General features: G+C 51.2%; 1 long non-coding RNA gene across 1 annotated transcript; it reads left to right on the top strand.

The window, feature by feature from the left end:
- The first annotated feature begins 1137 nt into the window (after positions 1–1137).
- Positions 1138–5447, top strand: LOC102551272 (uncharacterized). The gene is made up of 3 exons (XR_015632324.1): positions 1138–1255; positions 1583–1680; positions 3702–5447. It is a non-coding gene; the product is annotated as an uncharacterized LOC102551272 (long non-coding RNA).
- Positions 5448–5900: the final 453 nt, after the last annotated feature.

Here is a 5900-nt window from a genome sequence, read left to right as displayed (position 1 = left end):
CTCAATTCAGGACACCAGGCTTTCAGAACTCCACTAAGATGTGTGTGTGTGGGGGGGTTCTACCTCAGGACTCCCTAAGTAGGGTGCATCTTCTCTCCACACAGGGTGCCATTTCTCTGCAGAGCCTCCCATGGCAAGGCACGAGGACTCACAACATTGTTCCAGCCCACTTCAGACCTGAGATACCCACAGATGCCTACCTTAGCAACACGATTAACCTCCAGGATTCTTATGGGTTGAATAGTGCTCACCCACTGACTGATGTGTGCTCAGAATCCCAGGAAGGAGGAGAGAGATCTTCATGGGTATCCTTCAGTACGGTGGAGGCCACCTAGGATTTAGGGTGAGCACCGACTTTAACCACCGGTGTCCTTGTGAATAAGAACAGGACACAGACCCAGAGGAAGAGTGCCACACCTGGACAAGGCAGAAACGAGAGTGGTCAAAAGTCAAGGAACACCGGGGATGTTGCAGCTCTCAATCTGGTAGGAGTGGGGCTGTCTGAATGGAGCAGAGAACTTGGTATTCAGGGTGGGAGTGGTGGCTTCAGAACCAGGCAGCCACTCAGTGATGTGGTGAAGGCCAATAGCGAAGGTCTTTAGCCTCAGAGGGAGCAGGAAGGTGTCAGAGGGTCCCAAGAAAGCACATGGGCTAGCATCGTGGGACCTGTACACACCTTGCATTTCATCCTCTGAAATATACATCCAGGGGATGGCTTGTCTGTGTTTTTTTTTTTTAAAGGAGTGTGCTAATACGAACGCTTGCCAGGCCACAGACTATTTTTTTTTAAAGATTTATTTATTTATTATGAGTACACTGTAGCTGTCTTCAGACACACCAGAAGAGGGCATCAGATCTCATTATAGATGGTTGTGAGCCACCATGTGGTTGCTGGGATTTGAACTCAGGACCTCTGGAAGAGCAGTCAGTGCTCTTAACCGCTGAGCCATCTCTCCAGCCCTTGTCTGTGGTTTTAAGCTTCCTTGTTTATGGTAATTGCAGCAGGAGAATTTTAGCGGCCAAGAGGCCAGTGATCCAGTCCTTTGAGCCTGCTGGCCACCGTCCTCACAAATGCTGTCCTCAGCACACCAGGAGGATTGTGGGTGCTTGTTGGCAGAGGAAGAGGGCCTCATATGCGCAGCTGTGAGGCAGACTTCCTGTGAAGGTGTTTAGGAGTCCTGGGGAGATCAGGAAGATGGAGTGGTATTCTAGAACATATGCCTCGAAGCTGGCATCAAACCTTTGCTGGAGAAAGGTGAGGAGGAGGACTGGAGCTGCAAAAGGCCAGCCATGCATCCCAGCATCTCCTTAGGCTGGGTACCTGAGTGTTCCCATGGGTTTATTGTGTGGAGACTGCTCAAGGGAACAGAGCCGGGTACAAGGCTACAAATGTGGCACAGGTCACAGGGGGCAGTCATTCTTGGGAAAGGCTCACTACTTTTTGGAGAATAGAGATTGTCTTTCTGTTGGATCACCTAATTTTTTGGGACCACTCTAGAAACTGGTCTATGTACCAGAGACAACAGCCAGTGCCCTGGGGGTCTTGTACTGACCGGGTTGGAAACATCCTTGTTTGGAACAGGCAAACCTCCTTGTTGGCTTGGAACAGTTCTGGAAAAGGAAGCCTCTAAGACAGCAGGAACAAATGCCTCACAGCACGGGCAAGTTGGAGATCAAGAGGTATAGCCAAGAAAATCTGGGTGTGTTGACACTTAAACAGTTTCTCCCCCCCTCTTCCTCCTCCTCTTCTCCCTCTCCCTCTCTTCCTCTCCCTCCCCCTCTTTCTCTTTCTCCTCCTCCTCCTCCTCCTTCTTCTTTGGTTTTTTGAGACAGAGTCTCTCTGTGTAGCACTGGCTGTCCTCGAATTCTGTCTGTACACCAGGCTGGCCTTGAAATCACAGAGATCCACCTCCCTCTGTCTCTCAAAAGGTGTGTGCCACCACTACCCCTTAAACTTCTTTCCTGACACAAAGACCATGGGGATGGGGCTGAGGTGATGGCTCATCCAGCAAAGTGCTTGCTGCACAATCATAAGGACCTGAGTTCAAACCCCAGCACTCACATAGAAAAGGTCGGGCACAGTGCTATATGCACCTGTAACCCCAGCTCTGGGTGAATAGAAACAAGCTGAGTCCTTGTGGCTTCCTGTCCAGGCAGTGTAGCTTAAATGGTGAGCTATAAAGTCAGTGAAAGATCCTTGTGCCAAAAAAGGGGGTCTGGATGATTGAAGAGGGCACTTGACCTTAATGAGCAGTCTCAACATGCAGGCATGCACACACACATGCACACACATGCAAACGCACACATGCACACATGCACTCAGGCGAGATCAGAGACATTGAAAAGGTGACAGAGCAGTGCCAGGCATGTTGGTGTACTTCTGAAATCCCAGCACTCAGGAGGCAGAGGAGGCAGAAGCATGAATAATTAATGGAAGGATAGTCTTATCTACATAGAAAATTCGAGCCCAGACTGGGCTATGTGAGACCTGTCTCAAATAAAAGTATCAGGGTAATCAGAAAAGACGGGTAAAGAGTAAGGTATAAGGTGGCTTAGCTGGTAAAGTGCTTGCCTGGCAAGAACCGGAGTGAGCTCATGGGAGAACGCCAGGCTTGATGCCACACACACTAATCCCAGCAGCCTTAGGGAAGCAGAAACAGGCAGCTCCCTAGAGCTCACTGGGCATCGGTCTAGCCTACTGTGAGAGCTCCAGGCCAGTGAGAGACCCCATCTCAAAAACAAGGTGGATGGTCCCTGAAGAATGACAGTCGAAGATATCCTCTGGAAAGCGCACACACACACACACACACACACACACACACACACACACACACACACACACGCACCCTGTGGTGAACAGAGCTGCCATAGGGTTGGGTGTGGCCTGGGCATGGCCTGGATGTCCGTCTCTTTGAGACCCTACTTCCAACCCAGGAAATTATCCCAGCTGTGTCTCTTTGCCCTAAATCCCTTCTTTATATTCTTTAACTATTTGTGTGTGTGTGTGTGTTTCACTGTCTGGTCATAAAATGCCTGAGGCTCGTGTGTGTGGGCGTGTGTGCTCGCACATGTGCGTGCAGATGTATGCATGTGAATGTGGACGTCAGAGATGAAGGGCCTTTTCCTCAGTTACTCTTTGTTTTTTTATTTTGTTGTTGTTGTTGCTGTTGCTTCTTCCCTGACACTGTCTTCGCTGAGCCTGGAGCTTGCTGATTGGTTAGTCTGGGGACCTGATTGTCTCTATCCACTGACCCCTACCCCCAGCCTAGCACCAAATTACAGGCCTGTGCGGCTATGCCCAACTTTTTTTTTCTTTTTGAGACAGAGTCTGACTTTGTAGCCCTGGCTGGCCCAGAACTTACGGTGTAGACCAGGGTGACCTCAAACTCACAGAGATCCACCTGTCTCTGCTTCCTGAGTGCTGGGATTAAGAATGTATGACACCGGGTTGGGGATTTAGCTCAGTGGTAGAGCACTTGCCTAGGAAGCGCAAGGCCCTGGGTTCGGTCCCCAGCTCCGAGAAAAAAAAAAAGAAAGAAAGAAAAGAAAAAGAAAAAAGCAAAATATTAATAAAAAATTAATTAAAAAAAAAAAAGAATGTATGACACCACCCACACCTGGCCTTTCACATGACTGCTGAAGAGCATTTTACCTACTAGGCCATCTCCATGGCGCCTTTTCTTTTTCTTTTTCATGAAAAGAAATGGCGTCATCATCACCACCACCACCATCATCACCATCATCATCATCAATACCATCAGTGCCGGAGGACATCTTTGGAAGTCGGTTCTCCTCGTCCATCCACCGTTGGACCCAGGAACTGAATTTAGGTCTTCAGGCGAGCACAGCAAGCACAAGCACTCTCACCTGCTGAGTCATCCCTCTGACCCCTTTATTCTTCTGTGCTGATGCAAGAGATGAAAACCCAAGGCCTCAGATGTGCTCCGTGCTCTGCCCTGGGCTCCAGCACCAGAGTGCACGAACTTTTGCAATACCAAGGAAATTAAACCCAGCGTACACACCATTCAGACATACGCACGCACGTATACACGCATGCCACACTTGCTCCGCCCATTTACACTCGTACAAATCCACGTGACTAAATTTGCATCGTGGCTGCTTGAATCCAGACGGCATGGAAACACACACGTCATGCGATCACACACATGCTTGGATGCTCGTGTGTTGTGTGTTGTATCTATACGCCTAGGTGTGCATCACACAGAGAGATGCGTTCAGGGCCCATTCCAGCAGAAGACTTCGGAACAGAGAACAGACGGACGGGCTGGTGATGACATCAGCCTGTATCTGCCTTGGAAAGGGTTGGGGGTATCTGCTGTGGTGTGTTCTTGGCCTCTTGACATTTACCTTGTGGGACCCTGGCCCCTGCACCCCTGCCTGCCACACCTTATTCCCCTGGCCCCTGCACAGAAGGGCTGTCCCATATGGCAGGGAACAGGGGTGACCCTGTTGCCCTGTGAGAATGCCTCGGGAATCCCACACAGATCTCTTTCTGCCTGATGTCTCCTTGGGGCACTAGGGATGAACAGCTTTTGACATGTTGAGCGGGAAATTGCTTTTCCCCTCCTGCTTCTGAGACTCGCTCTTAAGACTTTAATTGCAGAAGAAGGCTCTGGGGTTGGAGACTGTGCAGGTGTGAGTGATGTCAGCTTTCGGAGCCTGGCAGGGCTGAGCCAGGGAGAGGGCTGTGCGGGGAGGGATGGGGGAGTAGGGGGTGGCACCTTCGGAGCCAGAATCAGCCCTGTCATTTAAATCCTCTGTGCTCCCCGCCTCCAGACCTCAGGCTTCTCTGAGGTATCACACAGTGCCCATTAGGGGCCTTCCTCATCATGAACACCTACCTCCCTCTTACCTTGAAGGAGCCCTCACTGTGAGCGGGTGCTAGGTTTGGTTCTGCAGTCTTGTCCCCAGGTCCTGCCTGTACTGGGCACTGTGGGCACTGGCGGTAGGAAGCCAGAGACTCTGTCCTTCCTCAGGGTAAATAGGAGTCGTTCAGACCTGGTGAGTGGGTATCTTGGCAAGGGGAACCCAGGTAAGACCCCACTGGCACTCACGGTAAATAGAGGGGCCCATCAGAAGCCCAGCCTGAGACTCCCTTCCCCAACCAGGCCTCAGGCAAGGTACTCTCCTGCCTATGGCATCTGTAAGTCAGAGAGATCCCTTCACTCACCAGATGCTTCATTTGATCATTTGTCCTGACTCAGGGATACTCCTTTCCCTTATGCAGCAAGGACTCACAGAAGTAAGTCCTCATGGGCCCAGATAAAGCCATTTTGACGGACACTCAGGCAGCGTTGCAAGGACCTACACTGTGGCGGTAAACGGGGCCTATGCACTGAGCCATAAGGCGGCTGCTGTCGGAGGGAGGGGTCAAAGGGGACCGGAGTCTTCTAATAGAGCTGGCTAAATGAGCCAAGTGTGATGACAAAAATGCATCCATCACTCTTAGAAGGGAGGGCGCTTCCACATGCGTGAGAAGAGCCGTGCTGCTGAGGAGGGGAGTCACAGCTGGGAGGGAGCAGGCAGGGACTCAGAGCTCCACAGGCAGGCTTCAGCAAGCAGCCGCAAGCCCTCCCGCAGTGAGTGGAAACAGAAGCTCACCTCAGAATCACCAAGAGAAGCAAAAGGAAACGATGGAGTGGGTTTGATAGCACCACCCTCATTGTCAGGGAGCAGAGGTGGCAGGGGCCAGAACCAGTGACCCCAGGATCATAGGGAACAGGCCCAGCCTTGGCAGAGCCTCAGGAACCAGTAAGCACGCACACATCACACACTCAATGTTCTGAAATCAGAGAAGTGCAAGGCTGACAGAATATTGGGGGAGACAACAAGGCTGCACTGTGTGTGAAGGGGCCTGCTGCCAAGCTCCTGATAACCCG

This window comes from Rattus norvegicus, chromosome 10 (assembly GCF_021556685.1).
Source record: "Rattus norvegicus strain SHRSP/BbbUtx chromosome 10, alternate assembly SHRSP_T2T, whole genome shotgun sequence".
In the NCBI taxonomy this organism is placed as follows: Eukaryota; Metazoa; Chordata; class Mammalia; order Rodentia; family Muridae; genus Rattus; species Rattus norvegicus.
This window is presented reverse-complemented; position numbering and strand designations above follow the sequence as displayed.